Source organism: Trachypithecus francoisi, unplaced genomic scaffold (assembly GCF_009764315.1).
Source record: "Trachypithecus francoisi isolate TF-2019V2 unplaced genomic scaffold, Tfra_2.0 Lachesis_group11, whole genome shotgun sequence".
Lineage (NCBI taxonomy): Eukaryota > Metazoa > Chordata > Mammalia > Primates > Cercopithecidae > Trachypithecus > Trachypithecus francoisi.
The window spans coordinates 56234958-56258383 of NW_022681456.1; the positions used below are offsets into that span (position 1 = coordinate 56234958).

Genomic DNA, 23426 nt, shown 5'->3' on the forward strand with positions numbered 1-23426 from the left:
CCCTTTTCTTCAGATGCTTGCCATTTACCTTTTGTCATTTTGATAACAGTCATTCTAACAGGTGTGCAATATTTCATCATGCATTTTATTTGTATATCCCTGGTAATCAGTTATGTTGAACATTTTTTCCATGTATCCATCGGCCATTTGTATGTATTTTATTTTGAACAATATATATTTAGGTCCTTTGCCCATTTAACTGGGTTCCCTGTTTTTTCACTAAGTTGCTTATACAATTTGGATATTAACTCTTTATCAGATGTATGGTTAGCAAATATTTTCTCCCAATGCAAAGGTTATCTCTTCCCTTTATTGTTGCCTTTGCTGTGCAGGAGCTTTTAAGTTTGGTGCAATCCCATTTGTTTATTTTTGCTTTTGTTGCCTGTATTTGCGGGGGGGGGGGGTCATATACAAAAAATATTTGCCCAGACCAAGGTCATGGAGCATTTCCCCTATGTTTTCTGATAGCAGTTTTATAGTTTCAGGTCTTATGTTTAAATCTAATCCATTTTTGTTTTCATATATGGTATAAGTGACTAATTTTATTCTTCTATATGCAGATATCCTGTTTTCCCAACACCATTTATTCAAGAGGCTGTCCTTTCTGTATTGTGTGTTCCTAGCACCTTTGTCAAAAATCAATTGACCATAAATGCATGGGTTCATTTCTAGGCTATTCTGTTCCATGGGTCAATGTGTGTTTTCATGCTAGTACCATTTTGATTACTTTAGTTGTGTAATAAATTTTGAAGTTTGGTGGTGCTATGCCTCTAGCTTTGTTCTTTTTGCTCAAGATGGCTTTGGCTACATGCAGTGTTTCGTGGTTCCATACAAATCTTAGAATTGTTCTCTATATCTGCGAAAACTAACATTGGTATTTTGATAGGCATTGCACTGAATCTGTAGATCACCTTGAGCTGTATGGACATTTTAACAATATTAATTTTTCTAATTTATGCACATGAATACTTTTCCATTTATTTTTATTGTCTGCTATTTATTATCAATGTTTTATACTTTTCAGTATATAATTTTTTTACCTCCTTGGTTAAATTTTATTCCTAAGTATTGTTTTTGATGCTATTGTGAATAGGATTGATTTCTTAATTTCTTTTTCACCTAGTTGGTTGCTAAAGAAACACTGATTTTTGTGTGTTGCTTTTGTATCTTGCAACCTTACTGAATTTGTTTATTAGTTCTGTTTTTTTTTTTTTTCAGTGAAGTTTTTAGGGTTGTTGACATATAAAGATCAGGTTATCAAAAAACAGAGACAATTTCACTTTTTCCTTTCTATTTTGATGCCAAGTGATTTACTTAAATGAGACATTAAATCAGAGACATAAAAGACGTCATCAGCCTTTTCCCCATGTTCCCCCTAAATACCTCTAGCCCCTCTAACTTTTCTATTACCCTTTGCTTTTACTTAATTTTCAGAGTTCATAAAAATGAATTTTTATAAAACCTTCAGTGCTCCTGAAACTGTAAATAAGGCTTATATCATATAACCCATTTGCCATATTTATTCTCAGAATGAAGCTAAATATTTTAATTCTGTATAATTTAGAAATCTAGCCAAGCATAGGCATCTACAAATTTTTGAGTAATGCTTGTGGAGACTCATATGATAAAATGAATGAAAGATTAAAATAAAGATTCTTTGCAATTTCAAAAAATAAAGCTTTCATTTAGCGTGGTCCTCTGCCATATGGGACCACCTGGCTGCTTAGAGCAAAATCCTATCACCATGACAACTGAGCTCAAACTTTCCATAATGTCTTTAGGATTTTTATGATATACTCTTTTTTTCAGCCTATTTTTTTTGCTCCAGAAATAGGTTATTAAAGCTACTCTTCACAATAAGCTATTCCAATATCAAAATGGAAGAAGCAATTATCAGACTGTCCTTCAATGACCTTGAGAAGTAATCAAACACAGAGAACAAAATCTCTACAAAACTCCTTCAGTTGAATTAGAATGGCTGTGGACTGCTGGGAAATTGTAGCAGTCCCAAATGGGAAGATAGAATCCCAATACTGTGGAACACTTTAGAATGTATACAGTAGATAGATAGATAGATAGATAGATAGATAGATAGATGACAGATAGATACATAGATACACATATAGATATAAAATCCACCTATTTGAACCCCAAACAACTACTAAGAGGTAAGAATAATTTTCCTTATTTTATAAATGAGAAAATAGTGATTCAGAGAAGTAAATGACTTGTCCCAATTTTGAACAAGAGATTTTGAGATTTCTGACATCACTGCTCATGATCTTCCCTAGAATCACAGGTTTCAATCAGTCAAAGAGTGAATCAGAGCCACAGAACAAAAAAATAACTTAGTGGCTCATTCATTCATTCATCTACCAATTACTATGCACTGAATTCCATTGAGCACATGCTAGGTCTGTTTTTGCTGAAAAGCTGTATCAATGCACATGACTTGAGCCACACACACAAATGATACTGATTAATAGCAAGAGTGTTCTTTACCCCTAAAAGTGAGCTGTTACTCTTTTTTTTCTTTACTCCTAAAAGTGAGCTGTTATTTATTTATTTATTTATTGAGATGGAGTCTGGCTCTGTTGCCCAGGCTGGAGTGCAGTGGCATAATCTTGGATCACTGCAACCTCTGCCTCCTGGGTTCAAGCAATTCTCTGCCTCAGCCTCCCAAGTAGCTGGGATTACATGCGCCTGCCACCACGCCTGGTTAATTTTTGTATTTTTAGTAGAGATAGGGTTTTACCATCTTGGCCAGGCTGGTCTCAAACTCCTGGCCTCATGATACATCAGCCTTGGCCTCCCAAAGTGCTGGGATTACAGGCGTGAGCCACCACGCCCAGCCTATTCTGTTATTCTTTATGAGAATTTTCTAGTTTGTAGGTTCTCTCATTCTCCCTTTTGAAACATTCCAGGCATTTGGTCTTCAGAATGTTTCAGCTCATTAACACAAAATTTTAGGAATCCCATGAGAATAATTAACTGGGATAGGATCCTTAACTATCTCATATGCATTTTTAATTTGACATTCAGTCAACTATAAAATTATTATCGCCCCACCAGTTGTGACATGCAATACCTATGTAAGCTTAATCAAGAAAAACATATCGAAGTCAGTGCACTGGGTAAATTATACTATTCAGTCATCAGAGAAAGCCTCAGATCAAAGCAAAATTAATGCCATTATTATGTGCTTTTCAAAGTGAAATTGGAAATAAGGCTTCAATAACAGTTGCAGCAAGTCAAGAGAATTGCCACAAGTAAACAACACGAATGACACTTATTCTTATCCAAATGCCAAATATCTAAGCATATCCACAATGATAGTAACAAGAAAAAAGGTGAGAAAAAAGGATACTTTTCTAACAAATTATACATGAACACAAGTAGAAAGCTCTCTTTCTAGGTCTATTTTATATTTGTCTATGGCCAGCTGGTGTTTGTGGTACTATAATGGTCAGATATATGCAAGCCTTTCCTTTTTACTATCCAAATGGAGAAAATTGCTCCTCTAAGGAATGCTATTTCTGAGGAGGCCTGAAGGTACATTGGGACGCTCTCCTCCCACCTCACCAACCCTGCTGCTCTGATATGTGTCCATGAGTGCTATGATTCAGTATCAGTGAGGAATGTTAACCACTTTGAATTCCTTAAGTGTATGCTATTTTGCAGAAATGAGGATCGGCCAAAATAGTATGGGAGCCATAAGTGCCTGCCACCCACCCCCACACACACCAGGTGAAAGATCTGTGCTTATTTCATTTCTTTGCTTTTTAGTGCTACCCAACTAATCATTTTTCTCATGATGAGAATCAGGCTCTGATGACAACAGCATTTTTCAAGAGAATCTCCTGAAACCTGCTCCAAACAACTTTGGATAGAGTCCAACCTACATGTCACTTTAGATGATGATATCATCTTAGAATAGGCCTTCAAAATGGCCATTTAGTTACATAACATGAATGGACACAAGTCAGGCTGTTTCCTAAAATTTATTTTCTAAATGGCACTCTTTCCTGTGACAAAAATTTTTTGAAATATTGTTTTCCCTTGCAATTTCTTATATTGGAGATTTGGACTGACTCCTCGAAAGTAATTTTGAGAATCCCTGAGGTGGGGGAAGGAAGAATGCCTGTTTAGGAAGAGGACAGAGATCTAGGGACTGGCATCTGCTCTTCACTAGGGAGGTGGTCAGAGCCCAGTAGGGGGACTGCTTCGAGATATACAAAAGTAGAGAAGATCCTAGCTACTGCATTCTGGATTCTCAACTTTGCTTAAGATTCCTGAGCCCAAATTATGGCATGGAATTAATGGAATAAGAACCCGAAGAAAACATTTGGCCTGAAAATGGTGGCATTCCTCAGTGGTCACCACCACACACTGATGCACAGAGGTGAGGACGCACCATTGTGTTTCTGGGTATGGATAAGCCTGGGACCTCGGCACAGCTCTGAAGGAAGGAGAGCACACAACATTTGTACATGAGCTTGAATTTCCCACTGTACCACTGGGATCTGCATATTGGAATTTAGTTACCAACAAAATATGAAGAAAAGCAGTATTTTCAGTACACTTCAGTGTATAGACTGTGATTCAGACCAGCTACCTGGTTTGATATTTTTCTAAGGGCCTGTCAAAATCAAATACTTGCCATGTGAAGACCCCTCACAAACTCATCCTCACAGAAAGTTGAGGCATCATTTTGTGGGTCAACTGAAGGGGTGTGTGTGTGTGTGTGTGTGTTTTTTTTTTTTTTGAGACAGAGTCTCACTGTTGCCCAGGCTGGAGTGTGGTGGCGCAATCTCGGCTCACTGAAACTCCGCCTTCCCTGCTTCGTGCCATTCTGCTGCCTCAGCCTCCCGAGTAGCGGGGACTACAGGCGCCCGCCACCACACCTAGTTAATTATTTTTTGTATTTTTAGTAGAGACAGGTTTTCACCGTGTTAGCCAGGATGGTCTCGATCTCCTGACCTCGTGATCCGCCTGCCTCGACCTCCCAAAGTGCTGGGACTACAGGCGTGAGCCACCGTGCCCAGATGAAGGTATACTTTTTATTTTACATTGTCATTCAAGTGGAGTCACCACTCTTGGGCACTACTGTGTATATATGACACAAACATGGCAAATGTCTCATCATTGAGAACTGACAGACTTCTAAGAGAATGTTACCTTTGATTTGGTTATATGTGGAGATCACAGGTAAGCACTTTTGAAAGCCCTTGACTGAACCAAATTTGACAGTTACAACAACTAAAAAGAAACTGCTAGCCAAGGAAACAACACTACCACATGTATCAAAAAGTAAAGAAGCATCTTGTATAAATAATTAATATATGTAAGCTTAAAAACTTTGCCAATAGAAATAGAAAACAGGAAACGTTTCATATGACTTGAATAATAAAAATTACAATTTGTACAGTCTGCCAAATGTTAAGAATATGGAATGTAGCCTGTATGGGAAAAAGAACCACCTTTAGAGATTTTGTCATTCAATGTTACTGGAATTCCTAAACTATCGTAGCAGATCACACTGTCAACCATCAGATATTCTTAATTACTCACATGAAAGAAAGTTCTGAAAGAAATGCTCAGAAACTGCGTCATGTTCCAGAGAAAAATGCCTCAGGGCCTAGAGTACTTAGCTGCGAAGGCTTTATAACCAGGCTGTCTGCATTTTAATACCAGCTTTGCCACTTACCAGCTATGAAAGCTTTGCCAAGACGTAGGAACCTTTCTGAGCCTCACTTTCTGTATCTACAGAATGGGGATAATGAGAGCATCTAGATTTTAAGATTATTTTGAAGTTCACATGAGAAAATGTAGGTAAAGCACTATGCTGAGGTGTAGTGCTGGCACAGAACCCTCAAAATATTTTAGAATGTTGTTATTATTACTATTATTACTTATAAATAGCTATAAATGAAAACCTCAACTTGGCTGTTATCTGCATGCCAACAGATTTATTCAATACTTATTTTTTTAACCACCTATGATCTATGTAGGGAACATAGCACCAAACAGAAAGGCAAGATCTCTCCTTCTCCATGGATCTTTCATTCTAGTGGCAAGATAGACAGACAACAGGTACACAAACAAATCAAAAGAGTGACAGTGTTATCCAAAACAGCTGAGGTGACAGTGACAGGAGTGCTGCTTTATTTTGATATCAGAACAGGAGGAGCCTCTGAAAAAACACATATTTTGGCAGGTCTCCAAACAATGGAAAGGCTCCTGTCTAGAGAAGATCTGGGTCAAGAGCTTCTGGGGAAGACAATATTCAATTCAGAGGCCTTAAGGTAGAAAGGAGCCTCAGGGGCCTCCAGAATAGTTTCTCTGTCAAAACTGTCATAACAGGAGAGCAGGCACCAATAGAAACTGATTTGCTAATAAGCAACATGGATCTTCAGGGAGGTTTCTGCTTCTTATAGCTATATGTAGAGCCCAAAGCCTTGATCAAGAACCTACATCAATTAGCATAATCATTCTCTATTATAGTGGAGTGTAGAAAATGGGTCAATGTGTTTATGCTATCTCAAACCTCTATAGCAATCTCACCTCACCAACAGTCATAAACTGTTTTTTTTTTTTTTTTTTTTTGAGACGGAGTCTCGCTCTGCCGCTGGAGTGCAGTGGCCGGATCTCAGCTCACTGCAAGCTCCGCCTCCCGGGTTTATGCCATTCTCCTGCCTCAGCCTCCCGAGTAGCTGGGACTACAGGCGCCCGCCACATCGCCCGGCTAGTTTTTTGTATTTTTTTTTAGTAGAGACGGGGTTTCACCATGTTAGCCAGGATGGTCTCGATCTCCTGACCTCGTGATCCGCCCGTCTCGGCCTCCCAAAGTGCTGGGATTACAGGCTTGAGCCACCGCGCCCGGCCTTAAACTGTTTTTTCTCATCATGGACACACACCTACCACATCTGAGTTTAGGAAACTGGTGCATTGGGACTTTATCCAAACAAACACATAATGGGGAAGAGACTATTAAGGTTTTCCCAAAGTTCATTGTTAGAGATGGTTGTCAAGAAGACTTCTGAGGTCAGCAGCATAAGTCAACCTTGTTCAATTATTTGTGGGGTAATTCTCTATCCAGACATTTTTTTTAAAGCATGACTAATAAAAATGGATCCTGCTCTATCTACCCTTTGCTTGGTTTCAACCCTTAGATTAGTCTTTACTCAGGACTGTGAACTTGAATGTCAGAGGGTCCACATGATTAAGGACTCACAGTGAGCCGGTGATTGATTGTAAAAACATTCCTTCCAGAGTGACTGCCAAGGAGTAAAACAATTCCATGCATCACCTCAAGGCACATCAAGCATTGTGTCTTTAAATCTGCATCCAACCACAGTCTCAAAAGAAAAACTCAATATTCTTTTTGGCCAACCACAAAGTGAAAGCAACTGGGATTCCTGACACATGAATTACATCAACATAGAGAAAGTCGCCTTGAGAAGGCCGCCATATTGCTTCTGAAAGAAAGAAATTAGGCATTAGATATTTGAGAGAGAATTTTTATTTAGTGTCAGGGTCTTTTTGTCCTTTTCTCTTCCTGTAATTACTTATGGAAATATTTAAGGACAGTTAGTCTGGTTCATTTGACATAAAATGGGAACTGAGAGAATTCCTGAATTACTGGTCTTTTGTTTTCATTTTGTTAGGTTTTTGTTTTTTTTCTTCTTTCTCTTTATATTTTTTCTTTTTATTATTATTATTATACTTTAAGGTCTAGGGTACATGTGCACAATATGCAGGTTTGTTACATATGTATACGTGTGCCATGTTGGTGTGCTGCACCCATTAACTCATCATTTACATTAGGTACATCTTCTAATACTATTTCTCCCCCTTCCCCCTACCCCATGGCAGGCCCCAGTGTGTGATGTTCCCCATCCTGTGTCCAAATGTTCTCATTGTTCAATTCCCACCTATGAGTGAGAACATGCGGTGTTTGGTTTTCTCTCCTTGCGATAGTATGCTCAGAATGATGGTTTCAAGCTTCATCCATGTCTCTACAAGGACATTAACTCATCCTTTCTTATGGCTGCATAGTATTCCATGGTGCATATGTGCCACATTGTCTTAATCCATTCTATCACTGATGGACTTTTGGGTTGGATCCCAGTCTTTGCTATTGTGAATAGTGTCATAATAAACATACATGTGCATGTGTCTTTATACCAGTATGATTTATAATCCTTTGGGTATCTACCCAGTAATGGGATGGCTGGGTCAAATGATATTTCTAGTTCTAGATCCTTGAAGAATCGCCACACTGTCTTCCACAATGGTTGAACTAGTTTACAATCCCACCAACAGTGCAAAAGCATTCCTATTTCTCCACATCCTCTCCAGCACCTGTTGTTTCCTGACTTTTTAATGATCATCATTCTAACTGGTATGAGATGGTATCTCATTGTGGTTTTGATTTGCATTTCTCTGATGGCCAGTGATGATGAGCATTTCTTCAGGTGTCTGTTGGCTGCATAAATGTTTTCTATTGAGAAGTGTCTCTGTTCATATCCTTCACCCACTTTTTGATGGGGTTGTTTGATTATTTCCTGTAAATTTATTTAAATTGTTTATAGATTCTGTATATTAGCCCTTTGTCAGATATGTAGATTGCAAAAATTTTCTCTCATTCTGTAGGCTGCCTGTTCACTCTGATGGTAGTTTCTTTTGCTGCACAGAAGTTCTTTAGTTTAATGAGATACCATTTGTCAATTTTGGCTTTTGGTGTCATTGCTTTTGGTGTCTTAGTCATGAAGTCCTTGTCCATGCATATGTCCTGAACGGTATTGCTTAGGTTTTCTTCTAGGGTTTTTATGGTTTTAGGTCTAACATTTAAGTCTTTAATCCATCTTGAATTAACTTTTGTATAAGGTATAAGGAAGGCATCCAGTTTCAGCTTTGTACATATAGCTACCCAGTTTACCCAGCACCATTTATTAAATAGGGAATCCTTTCCCCTTTTCTTGTTTTTGTCAGGTCAAAGATCAGAAGGTTATAGATGTGTGGTATTATTTCTGAGGGCTCTGTTCTGTTCCATTGGTCTATATCTGTTTTGGTACCAGTACCATGCTGTTTTGGTTACTGTAGTCTTATAGTATAGTTTGAAGTCAGGTAGCGTGGTGCCTCCAGCTTTATTCTTTAGACTTAGGAATGCCTTGGCAATGCAGGCTCTTTTTTGATTCCATATGAACTTTAAAGTAGTTTTTTCCAATTCTGTGAAGAAATTCATTGGTAGCTTGATGGGGATGGCTTTGAATCTATAAATTACCTTGGGCAGTATGGCCATTTTCACGATATTGATTCTTCCTATCCATGAGCATGGAATGTTCTTCCATTTGTTTGTGTCCTCTTTTCTTTCATTGAGCAAGGAGAACATTGAGTCGTTCTCCTTGAAGAGTTCCTTCACATCCCTTGTAAGTTGGATTCCTAGGTATTTTATTCTCTTTGAAGCAGTTGTGAATGGGAGTTCACTCATGATTTGGCTCTGTGTTTCTCTGTTACTGGTGTATAAGAATGCTTGTGATTTTTGCACATTGATTTTGTATTCTGACACTTTGCTGAAGTTGTTTATCAGCTTAAAGAGATTTTGGGCTGAGACAATGGGGTTTTCTAAATATATAATCATGTCATCTGCAAACATGGACAATTTGACTCCCTCTTTTCCTAATTGAATATCCTTTATTTCTTTCTCCTGCCTGATTGCCCTGGCCAGAATTTCCAACACTATGTTGAATAGGAGTGGTCAGAGAGGACATCCCTGTCTTGTGCCAGTTTTCATAGGGAATGCTTCCAGTTTTTGCCTATTCAGTATGATATTGGCTGTGGGTTTGTCATAAATAGCTCTTATTATTTTGAGATATGCCCCATCAATGTCTAGTTTATTGAGAGTTTTTAGCATGAAGCACTGTTGAATTTTGTCAAAGGCCTTTTCTGCATCTATTGAGATAATCATGTGGTTTTTGTCTTTAGTTCTGTTTATATGATGGATTGCATTTATTGATTTGTGTATGTTGAACCAGCCTTGCATCCCAGGGATGAAGCCAACTTGATTGTGGTGGATAAGCTTTTTGATGTGCTGCTGGATTCGGTTTGCCAGTATTTTATTGAGGATTTTTGCATCAATGTTCATCAGGGATATTGGTCTAAAATTCTCCTTTTCTGTTGTGCCTCTGCCAGCCTTTGGTATCAGGATGATGCTGGCCTCAAAAAATGAGTTAGGGAGGATTCTTTCTTTTTCTACTGATTGGAATAGTTTCAGAAGGAATGGTACCAGCTCCTCTTTATATGTCTGGTAGAATTCGGCTGTGAATCCCTCTGGTCCTGGACATTTTTTGGTTGGTAGGCCATTAATTATTGCCTCAATTTCAGAGCCTGCTATTGGTCTATTCAGGGATTCAGCTTCTTCCTGGTTTAGTCTTGGGAGGGTGTTATGTGTCCAGGAATTTATCCATTTCTTCTAGATTTTCTAATTTATTTGAATATTGGTGTTTATAGTATTCTCTGATGGTAGTTTGTATTTCTGTGGGATCAGTGATGATAACCCCTTTATTATTTTTTATTATGTCTATTTGATTCTTCTCTCTTTTCTTCTTTATTAGCCTTGCTAGAGGTCTGTCAATTTTGTTAATCTTTTCAAAAAACCAGCTCCTGGATTCATTGATTTTTTTTTAAGGGTCTTTTGTGTCTCTATCTCCTGCAGTTCTGCTCTGATCTCAGTTATTTCTTGCCTTCTGCTAGCTTTTGAATGTGTTTGCTCTTGCTTCTCTAGTTCTTTTAATTGTGATGTTAGGGTGTCAATTTTAGATCTTTCCTGCTTTCTCTTGTGGGCATGTAGTGCTATAAATTTCCCTCTACACACTGCTTTAAATGTGTTCCAGGGATTCTGGTATGTTGTGTCTTTGTTCTCAGTGGTTTCAAAGAACATCTTTATTTCTGCCTTCATATCGTTATGTACCCAGTAGTCACTTAGGAGCAAGTTGTTCAGCTTCCATGTAGTTGAGTGGTTTTGAGTGAGTTTCTTAATCCTGAGTTCTGGTTTGATTACACTGTGGTCTGAGAGACAGTTTGTTATAATTTCTGTTCTTTTACATTTGCTGAGGAGTGCTTTACTTCCAACTATGTGGTCAATTTGGGAATAAGTTTGATGTGGCGCTGAGAAAAATGTATATTCTGTTGAGTTGGGGTGGAGAGTTCTGTAAATGTCTATTAGGTCCTCTTGTTGCAGAGCTGAATTCAATTCCTGGATATTCTTGTTAACTTTCTGTCTTGTTGATCTGTCTGATGTTGACAGTGGGGTGTTAAAGTCTCCCATTATTATTGTGTGGGAGTCTAAGTCTCTTTGTAGGTCTCTAAGGACTTGCTTTATGAATCTGGGTACTCCTTTATTGGGTATATGTATATTTAAGACAGTTAGCTCTTCTTGTTGAATTGATCCCTTTACCATTGTGTAATGGCCTTCTTTGTCTCTTTTGATCTTTGATGGTTTAAAGTCTGTTTTGTCAGAGACTAGGATTGCAACCCCTGCTTTTTTCCATTTGCTTGGTAGATATTCCTCCATCCCTTTATTTTGAGCCTATGTGTGTCTCTGCATGTGAGATGGGTCTCCTGAATACAGCTCATTGATGGGTCTTGACTCTTTATCCAATTTGCCAGTCTGTGTCTTTTAATTGGAGCATTTAGCCCATTTACATTTAAGATTAATATTGTTATGTGTGAATTTGAGCCTGTCATTATGATTTTAGCTGGTTATTTTGCCTGTTAATTGATGCCGTTTCTTCATACCATCGATGGTTTTTACAATTTGGCATGTTTTTGCAGTGGCTGGTACCAGCTGTTCCTTTCCATGTTTAGTGCTTCCTTCAGGAGCTCTTGTAAGGCAGTCCTGGTGGTGACAAAATCTCTCAGCATTTGCTCATCTGTAAAGGACTTTATTTCTCCTTCACTTATGAAGCTTAGTTTGGCTGGATATGAAATTATGGATTGAAACTTCCTTTCTTTAAGAATGTTGAGGCCGGGCGCGGTGGCTCAAGCCTGTAATCCCAGCACTTTGGGAGGCCGAGGCGGGCGGATCACAAGGTCAGGAGATCGAGACCATCCTGGCTAACACGGTGAAACCCCATCTCTACTAAAAAATACAAAAAACTAGCCGGGCGAGGTGGCAGGCGCCTGTAGTCCCAGCTACTCGGGAGGCTGAGGCAGGAGAATGGCGTGAACCCAGGAGGCGGAGCTTGCAGCGAGCTGAGATCCGGCCACTGCACTCCAGCTTGGGTGACAAAGCGAGACTCCGTCTCAAAAAAAAAAAAAAAAAGTTGAATATTGGCCCCCACTCTCTTCTGGCTTTTAGAGTTTCTGCCGAGAGATCTGCTGTTAGTCTGATGGGCTTCCCTTTGTGGGTAACCCAACCTTTCTCTCTGGCTGCCATTAACTTTTTTTCCTTCATTTCAACTTTGGTGAATCTGACAATTATGTGTCTTGGAGTTGCTCTTCTCGAGGAGTATCTTTGTGGCTTTCTCTGTATTTCCTGAATTTGAATGTTGGCCTGCCTTGCTAGGTTGGGGAAGTTCTCCTGTATAATATCCTGAAGAGTATTTTCCAACTTGGTTCCATATTCCCCCTCACTTTCAGGCACACCAATCAGACATAGATTTGGTCTTTTCACATAGTCCCATATTTCTTGGAGGCTTTGTTTGTTTCTTTTTACTCTTTTTCTCTAAATTTCTCTTCTTGCTTCATTTCATTCATTTGATTTTCAATCATAGATACCCTTTCTTCCACTTGATGAAATCAGCTATTGAAGCTTGTGCATGCATCGCACAGTTCTCGTGCCATGGTTTTCGGCTCTATCAGGTCATGTAAGGTCTTCTCTGCACTGTTTATTCTAGTTAGCCATTTGTCTAATCTTTTTTCAAGGTTTTTAGTTTCTTTGCTATGGGTTCAAACATCCTCCTTTAGCTCAGAGAAGTTTGTTATTACCGATCACCTGAAGTCTTCTTCTATCAACTCATCAAAGTCATTCTCTGTCCAGCTTTGTTCCATTGCTGGCAAGCAGCTGCATTCCTTTGGAGAAGAAGAGGCGCTCTGATTTTTAGAATTTTCAGCTTTTCTGCTTGGTTTCTCCCCATCTTTGTGGTTTTATTTACCTTTGGTCTTTGACGATGGTGATGTACAAATGGGGTTTTGGTGTGGATGTCCTTCCTGCTTGTTAGTTTTCATTCTAACAGTCAAGACCCTTAGCTGTAGGTCTGTTAGAGTTTGCTGGAGGTCTACTCCAGACCCTGTTTGCCCGGGTATCACCAGCAGAGGCTGCAGAACAGCAAATATTGCAGAACGGCAAATGCTGCTGCCTGATCCTTCCTCTGGAAACTTCATATCAGAGGGCACCTGGCTGTAGGAGGTGTTAGTCGTCCCCTACTGGGAGGTGCCTACCAGTTAGGCTCCTTGGGTGTCAGGGACCCACCTGAGGAGGCAATCTGTCTGTTTTCAGATTTCAAACTCCATGCTGGGAGAACCTACTCTCTTCAAAGCTGTCAGACAGGAATGTTTAAGCCTGCAGAAGTTTCTGCTGCCTTTTGTTCAGCTATGCCCTGCCCGCAGAGGTGGAGTCTACCGAGGCAGGCAGGCCTTGTTGAGCTGCAGTGGGCTCCACCCAGTTCGAGCTTCCTGGCCGCTTTGTTTACCTACTCAAGCCTCAACAATGGTGGACGCCCCTCCCCGACACTCACTGCCTCCTTGAAGTTCCATCTCAGACTGCTATGCTAGCAGTGAGTGAGGCTCTATGGGAATGGACCCTCCAAGCCAGGGACAAGATATAATCTCCTGGTGTGCCATTTGGTAAGACCATTGAAAAAGCTCAGTATTAGGGTGGCAGTGTCCCAATTTTCCTGGTATCATCTGTCACGGCTTCCCTTGGCTAGGAAAGGGAATTCCCTGACCCCTGACCCCTTGCCCTTCCCTGGTGAGGCAATGCCCTGCCCTGCTTCAGCTCATGCTCCATGGGCTGCACCCACTGTCCAACAAGCCCCAGTGAGATGAACCCAGTACCTCAGTTGGAAATGCAGAAATCACCGTTCTCCATCGCTCATGCTGGGAGCTGTAGATTGGAGCTGTTCCTATTCAACCATCTTCTCTTTATATTTTTTCTATCCTGGCCACTGCAGTTTATGATAGTGACCTCCCCATTTTTTCACTCTACAATGTATTGTTATTCTCAATAAAGCGGGTCAATATGTTATAGAAAGTCAAATTTTCAATATTTTATTGTTCCTTCTGATTTTTCTGTTATTATCTACAATCTAATTATCATCATGGACCCTTGGGTCCACAAACAACTTGGGGAAAATAATTAATAATTATCACATAAGAGGTTAAGGTAAAGAGCAGCTTTAGCATTGAAAATGTGCAACTAAACAATGAACCAAACAAAGTTAAAAGGAATGTTTGGGTGCCTTAATTTTTGCAAACAAGTTGAGTCCGAAAATTCAGATATGGGAAATGACTATCAGATTTCTTCTGATTAAGTGATGTTTTCTTTCTAAGTACTTCAACTGCATACAAAGATATCATGTGATCTTAGAAAACCAGATAAAACATTGATTTCATTATAGTTGCTGAATGTTTGTACACAAAACCAGTTAAATGACTGCTTCTGTGGTCCAGTCCCAAAACGTGAAATAACTGGACAATATTATAATGACAAGGATATCGTAAAACATGAAAAGTTTTCCAAATAGCAAGTATTTTTCCTCTCCTTTTTTTAACAACTAAAATCAAAGAATTGAAGTACAGTAGATTATTAAATGCATGTGTTTCGTCTTCCAAATATTAAATATACTTTCCACAAAATGTGCTCTAATAGGTCTCAGTCTTACAACAAACACTCATGCAATGGACATCCTCATCTGATGATTGTCATATCTAGAGCAAAATAGAATCACTGCTCAAAAACCCTCACAGATACCAAAATTCCCATGAATCTGGGAGTTAACAATGACTCTCCCCTCAAATAAGCAAAAAAAAAAAAATAATGTCCTTGTCCACATGGATGAAATGGATGGTTTTAGATTAAAAACCAGATACAAAACATACATCCATACACATACTTTTATATTATCTCAAGTGATAATAGAACACCCAAAATATCAATTCAAAATAAATCAGATGTGGTCACTTTTCCAAGAAGATTTAAAAGCTTTTATAATATATAAAAATTATATATGATATATATTTATACATACATATTTAGTGGGGAAATATATATTTACCATAATATTTACACCAGATACACTGTAACATTAATAGCTAATATTGAGTACATGTTTAATAAAATGCAGCATATTTTTAAAATCTCATTTAATCCTTATTACATAGTTATTATTTACTTTAAGTTCTGGGAAGTGCAGAACGTGCAGGTTTATTACATAGGTATGCATGTGCCATGGTGGTTTACTACATCTATCAATCTGTCATCTAAGTTTTAAGCCCCACATGCATTAGGTATTTGTCCTCATGTTCTCCCTCCCCTTGTTCCCACCCCTCAACAGACCCCGGTGTGTAATGTTCCCTTCCCTGTGTCCATGTGATCTCATTGTTCAGCTCCCACTTATGAGTGAGAACATGAGGTGTTTAGTTTTCTGTTCCTGTTATCACATTATTATTAAGTTAGTACTAGTACCGTTGTTATTATCACTTCCCAGTTAAAGAATCTGAGAATCAGAGTTTCAGTAATTTTTCTTGGTTTTATCACCTATAAAATGGAGATAGTAATAACAATAGCTGTGAGATAGGGTTAGGAGTAATAACTGAAAAAATTTATGTTTGTTAAAAGGTAGAACAGTATCTGACACATAGTAGTGTATGTGTTTGCTACTATAGTTAATAGTAGCAATAATTGTAGTAAGTTGACCAACATCCCACAACTGTTACCACATAATAGTTGAAACTGTACTTGGAACCCCAGTCTCGCAAAGTCCAGCTCATAACCACTACTCTGCACTGCCTCTCATTACAAACAAGTGGAGCATTGTTGTAGAAAGAGCTCATTGAATGAGGTACTGCAGAACATCCCTATATACTGCATGAGAATGATGGGCCATGATTAATTGTGGTGATGGTATAAAAAGAAAGAGCTAATTATTGGGGTGAACAAGGCCCAGATTATTTAGGGCTTGATAGACCATAACCAGCTTCCTGAATTGCACTTGTAAGCAAATTGGCAGCCAGAGCCCATGGAGTGAAGCGCCTCAGTATAATGTGCTCCCTGTGGCTCACTCCCTTAGCACTTTATCCCAGAGTTCGTTCTATTTGCTTAGTTTAGAAGTCAATAAAACTGCACACAGAGCTGCTAAGCAGACATAAAACACAAAAATACAACATGTTGAGAAAAAAATAAATGAAAAAAAACCACTGCCATTCTTTCTGAACCCTCGGGTTCTAGCCACAGTTCAGGAAGGACCTATAGACAAAAATATGCCCATGACATCTTACTGGATGGTAAATTTCCTGCTGATAAACAACCTCCTCTAATATTATCTTATTTACATGTTGTAACTCCTAGATATGGTCACTAAATACAGTTGAATAGATACTTGGCAACCATGAGTAGAAAACTTAGACAACTTGAACTTCTACTTCAGCCCTTTTTCAGGAATTCTTGCTCTTATATATTACACAAAAATCAACCCAAAATGGATGCAAGACCTAACTTTAAGACCTGAAACCATGATCCTTGAAGAAAAACAGGAGAGAAGCCTCTTGACATTGGTGTAGGCAATTATATTTTGAATAGCACACCAAAAACTCAGGCTACGAAAGCAAAAATAAATAAATGGGACTCCATCAAACTAAAAAGCTTCTGTGCAGCAAAGGAAACACTTAACAAAATGAAAAGACAGCCTACAGATTGGGAGAAAATATTTGCAAATCATATATCTGATAAAGTGTTAATATCCAAAATATACAATGAGTTCACATTACTCAATAGCAAAAAACCAAATAACCCTAAGGATCTGAATAGACATCTCTCTAAAGAAGATATAAAAATAGCCAACAGTTATATGCAAAGATATTCAACATCACTAAACTTCAGGGAAATGCAAGTCAAAACTGCAGTGAGACATCATCTCACACCAGTAAGGATAGCTATTATCAAAAAGACAAGAGGTAAAAAGTATTGGCACAAATGTGGAGAAAAGGATGACCTTGTACATTGTTGGGGAGAATGTACATTGGTAAAGTCATATGGAAAGCAGTATGGAAGCTCCTAAAGAAATTAAAGCTAGAACTACCGTAAGACTCAGCAATTCCTCTTCTGGATATATACTCAAAGGAAGTGAAAATCATCCTGTGAAGATATCTGCACTCCCATGTTCATTGAAACACTATTCTCAATAACCAAGATATGGAAACAACGTAAGTATCCATCAACAGATGAATGAATAAGGAAATTTTGAGATATAGTCACACAAACATGCACATACTAAAATATTATTCAGCCTTAAAAAAGGAAATTCTGCATTTGCCAGAAGATGGATGAACCTATAGGATATTAAGCGAAATACGCCAGATATAGAAAGCAAAAAGCTGCATTATCACACAGTGGTTACCAAGGGCATGGGGTAGATGTAAGTCAAAGAAAGGGAGTCCTTGGGACAAATAATAAGAATATGGCTTAGAGAGAAATATATACAATAATGTGAGTCTTTAATCCTAATTTCACAAACCTTAACACAAGAACACCCACCAGGCATATTGTAATTTTATCATATAAATTTTGAGCTCACCAAAATCAAGGAAATTAAAACTTAAGGCTTACACCAAACTCCTGTGCCACTTGATCCCAGAGCAGAAGTTCCTCAACCAGGAGTTAGTATTAACAAATATGTATTCCCCTAAGAGAGGAATATATTAACATAACCTTATAAATCAGATCTAATTCTCCCACATATAACTCTAACTATCCATGCATCACATATACTTAAAAAAATTCTGAGTACACAGTAGGTATATATATTTATAGAGTATATGAGATATTTGATATATATATGCACACAATGCATAATAATCACATCTTGTAAAATAAGATATTCATCAACTAGACCTTTTATCCTTTATGTTACAAACAATCCAATAATACACTTTCAGTAATTTAAAAATGTACAATTAAATTATTATTGACCAAAGTCTCTCTATTGTCCTATCAAATACTGGATCTTATTCGTTCCACACTTTTCTATCCATAAACCAGGGGTTCCCAACCCCTAGAGGCCAGGGACTGGTACTGGTCTGTGGCCTGTTAGAAACTGGGCCACAAAGCAGAAAGTGAGCGGCGGGTCAATGAGCATTACAGGCTAAGCACTGCCTCCTGTCAGATCAGCAGTGGCATTAGATTCTCATAGGATGGCAAACCCTATTGTGAGCTGCACATGTGAGGGATCTAGGTTGTGCATTCCTTATGAGAATCTAATACCTGATGATATGAGGTATCTGAAGTGGAACAGTTTCATCCCCAAACCATCCGCTCTCATCCCCCTCCCCCATCAGTAGAAAATTTGCCTTCCATAAAACTGGTCCCTGGTGCCAAAAAGGTTGGGGAGCATTGCCATTAACCATCCTCCCATCCCCCATCTTTTCATTACCCTTCCCAGCCTCTGGTAACCATCACTGTACTCTCTATCTCCATGAGCTCAACTGTCTTCATTTTTAGCCCCTACAAATAAGTGACAGCATGCAGAATTTATCTATGTCTGGCTTATTTCACATAACATAATTGAACTCCAGTCCTATCCATGTTGTTGCAAATGACAAGGTCTTATTCCTTTTCGTGGCTGCATAGTACTCTACTGTGTGTAAGTACCACATTCTCTTTATCCATTTGTCTGCTGATGGACACTTAGGTTTCTTCCATATCTTGGCTATTACGAATAGCTGCAATAAACACAGTAGTGTCAGGTATCTCTTGGATACACTTGTTTCCTTTCTTTTGGGTATATACCTAGCAGTGGGACTCCTGGATCATATGGTACCCCTATGTTTAGATTTTTTGAGGAACCTCCAAACTGTTCTTCATAGTGGTTGTACTAATTTACATTCCCACCAACAGTGTACAAGCGTTCCCTTATCTCTATATCCTTTCTAGCATTTGTTATTGCCTGTCTTTTGGATAAAAGCCATTTTAACTTGGATGACATAGGATCTAATTGTAGTTTTTACTTGCATTTCTCTGATTTAGTGCACGTTTTCATATACCTGTTTGCCATTTGTATGTCTTCTTTTGAGAAATGTCTACTCAGATCTTTTGCCCATTATTTGATCATATTATTAGACTTTTTCATATGGAGTTGTTTAAGCTCCTTGTATGTTCTGATTATTAGACCCTTGTCAGATGGATAGTTTGCAAATATTTTCTCCTATTCTGTGGGTTGTCTCTTTACTGTGTTGATTGTTTCCTTTGCTGTGCAGAAACTTTTTAACTTGATATGATGCCACTTGTCCATTTTTGCTTTGGTTGCCTGTGCTTGAGAAGTATTACTGTCCTGGAGAATTTCCACAACGTTTTCTTTTAATAGTTTCTTAGTTTGAGGTTTTAGATTCAAGTCTTTAATCCATTTTCATTTGATTCTTGTATGTGGCAAAAGAGAGCAATCTAGTTTCATTCTTCTGCATATGGATATCCAGTTCTCCCCATACCATTAATTGAAGAGGCTGTCCTTTCTCCGGTGTGTGTTCTTTAGTATCTTTGTTGAAAATGAGCTCACTGTAGATGTATGGATTTGTTTCTGGGTTCTCTATTTTGTTCCATTGGTCTATGTGTGTGCTTTTATGCCACATGTGCTCTCTTTTGTTCCATTGGTCTATGTACGCTTTTATGTTTTGTTTACTGTGCATCTATAGTATAATTTCAAGTCAGATAATGTGATTCCTCCAGTTTTGTTCCTTTTTCTCAGGACAGTTTTGGATATTCTGGGTCTTTTCTGGTTCCATATACATTTTAAAATTGTTTTTTCTATTTCTGTGAAGAATGTAGTTGGTATTTTGATGGAGATTGCATTGAATCTGTAGATTGCTTTGGTTAATATGGCCATTTTTAACAATATTAATTCTTCCAATTCATGAACATGGAATATTTTTGCTTTTTTGTGTGTCTTCTTGAACTTCTTTCAATGTTTTATTGCTTTTATTGTAGATATTTCACTTATTTGGTTAATTACTATATATTTAATTTTATGTAGCTATTGTAGATGGGATTACTTTCTTGATTTCTAAGAGTGTTCACTGATGGGATATAATAATGTTATTGATTTCTGTATGCTGATTTTATATTCTGCAACTATACTAAATTTGTTTATCAGTTCTCATAGTTTTTTTCTGGAGTCTTTAGGTTTTTGCAAATATAAGATCATATTATCTGCAAACAAAGATAATTTGACTTCTTCCATTCAAATTTGGATGCCCTGTATTTCTTCCTCTTGTCTGACTGATCTACCTAGAACTTCCAGTACTATGTTGAATAAAAGTGTTAAAAGTGGACATCCTTGTCATGGTGCAGATCTTAGAGGAAAGGCTTGGAGGTCCCCATTCAGTTTGATACTAGCTGTGGGTCTGTCATACATGGCTTTTATTGTGTTATATTCCTTCTATCCTGTTTTTGATGGGTTTTATCATGAATTGACATTGAATTTTATCAAATGCTTTTTCAGCACAATTGAAATAATCGTATATGGTTATTGCCCCTCATTCTCTTCATATGATATATCACATCAATTGATTTTCATATGTTGAACTATCCTTGCATCTCTGGAATAAATCCCACTTGGTCATGATGAATGATCTTCATAATGTGTAGCTGAATTTGGTTTGCTAGTATTTTGTTGAGGATTTTTACATCAGTGTTCATCAGGGATATTGGCCTGTAGTTGTTTTGGGGTATGTGTGTGTGTGTGTGTGTGTGTGTGTATGTTTGGATGTGTCTTTGACTGGTTTTGGTATCAGGGTAATATTGGCTTCAAAGAATGTGCTCGAATGTATTCCCTCTTCCCCTGTGTTTCAGAATAGTGTGAACAGGATTTGGTATTAGTTCTTTAAAGTTTGGTAAAATTCAGCAGCAAAATCTTTGGGTCCTGGGATTTTCTTTGCTGGGAGACTTTTTCTTATGGCTTCACTCTTGTTAATTATTGGTTTGTCCAAGCTGTGGATTTCTTCATGGTTCAACCTTGGTAGGTTGTATGTGTCTAGGAATTAATTAATCCATTTCTTCTAGGTTTTCCAATTTATTGGCATATAGGTGCTCATAGTAGCCTCTTTTAATTTCAGTTGTAACATCTCCTTTTTCATCTCTTGATTTATTTGGGATTTCTCTTTTACCTTAGTCCGGCTAAAGGTTTTTTGGTTTTATCTTTTCAAAAAACCAACTTTTTATATTGTTGATCTTTTGTATTGTTTTCTTGTTTCAATTTTACTTTTTTCTGCTCTGATCTTTAGTATTTTTTTTCTTCTACTAATTTTACATTTGGTGTGCTCTTGCTTTTCCAGTTCTTTAAGATGCATCAATAGGTTGTTTATTTGAAGTTTTTCTGCTTTTTTGATGTAGGAACTTATAGCAATAAACTTTCCTCTTAGTACTGCTTTTGCTGTATCCCATAGGGCTTAGTATATTTTGTTTCCATTGTCATTTCTTTCAAGAAATTTTTAAATTTCCTTCTTAATTTCTCCATGGACTCACTGATCATTCAAGAGCATATTGTTTAATTTCCAAGTGTTTAAATAGTTTCCAAAATTCCTGTTACTATTTCCATTGTGATCAGAGAAGATACTTGATATTATTCCATTTTATAACTTATTTTAAGCACTATTCACAATAGCAGAGACGTGGGATCAATCCAGGCTTTTTTTATTTTTTAAGACATATTTTGTGCCCTAACATATGGTCTATCCTTGAGAATGATGCATGTACTGAAGAGAAGGTGTATTCTGCAGCTGTTGGATAACATGTTCTATAAATATCTATTAGAACCACTTGGTCTATAGTGCAAATTAAGTCCAGTGTTTCTTATTGATTTTCTGTCTATGTGATCTGTCCAGTGCTGAAGGTGGGGTGTTGAAGTCTCCAGCTATTATTGTACTGGGGTGTCTCTCTTTAGATCCAGTAATATTTGCTTTATATATCTAGGTGCTCCAGTGTTGGGTACATATATATTTAAAATAATTACATCCTCTTGCTGACTTGACCCCTTTACCATTCTATAAAGACCTTCTTTGTCTCATTTTATAGTTTTTGTCTTGAAATTTATTTTATGTGACATAAGTAGAGCTATTCCTGCTTTTTTTACTTTCCATTTGCATGAAATATCTCTTTCCATCCCTTTATTTTCAGTCTGTATGTGTCTTTATAGGTTAAATGTGATTCCTGTGAGCAACAGATTGTTGGGTCTTGTGTTTTGAATGCATTTATCCACTCTCTGTCCTTTGATTGGAGAGTTTGGTACACATACATTCAATGTTATTATTGATAAGTGAGAACTTAACAAGTCCTTATCAATAATAAGAACTTAATAATAATCCTTGCCATTTTGTTGTTTTCTGTTCCTTTTCTTTCTTCTTGTCTTTCGTTTAGTAAAGGTGATTTTGTGGTTTTCTACTTCTTCTTCCCTTTCTTCTTGTCTTCCTTTTAAGAAAGGTGATTTTCTCTGATAGTATGCTTTAATTTCTTTCTTGTGTGTCTATTGTACATTTTTTAAATTTGAGGTTACCGTTAAGGCTTGCAAGTAGTATCTTAGAATCCATTATTTTAAACTGATGACACCTTAACACTGATTGTATAAACAAAAAAGCAAAGAGAAAACTAATAAAAACTCTGCACTTTAATATTATACCCCCTCACTTTTTAACTTTTTATTGTTTCTATTTATATCGTATAGTACTGGCTATGTCTTGAAAAGTTATTATTTTTGTTCAGTTCATTGGTTCATTTTTCTTTTTTTTTTCTTTTATTTTTTATTATTATTATACTTTAAGTTCTAGGGTACATGTGCATAACGTGCAGGTTTGTTACATATGTATACTTGTGCCATGTTGGTGTGCTGCACCCATCAACTCATCATTTACATCAGGTATAACTCCCAGTGCAATCCCTCCCCCCTCCCCCCTGCCCCCTCCCCATGATAGGCCCTGGTGTGTGATGTTCCCCTTCCCGAGTCCAAGTGATCTCATTGTTCAGTTCCCACCTATGAGTGAGAACATCCGGTGTTTGGTTTTCTGTTCTTGCAATAGTTTGCTGAGAATGATGGTTTCCAGCTGCATCCATGTCCCTACAAAGGACACAAACACATCCTTTTTTATGGCTGCATAGTATTCCATGGTGTATATGTGCCACATTTTCCTAATCCAGTCTGTCGCTGATGGATATTTTGGTTGAT

General features: G+C 37.7%; 1 protein-coding gene across 1 annotated transcript in view; it reads right to left on the reverse strand.

Annotated features, from left to right (window-relative positions):
* Positions 1 to 23426, reverse strand: part of NAV3 (neuron navigator 3) — a 931619-nt gene that overhangs the window by 778712 nt on the left and 129481 nt on the right. The gene's annotated exons all lie outside the window — the stretch shown is intronic.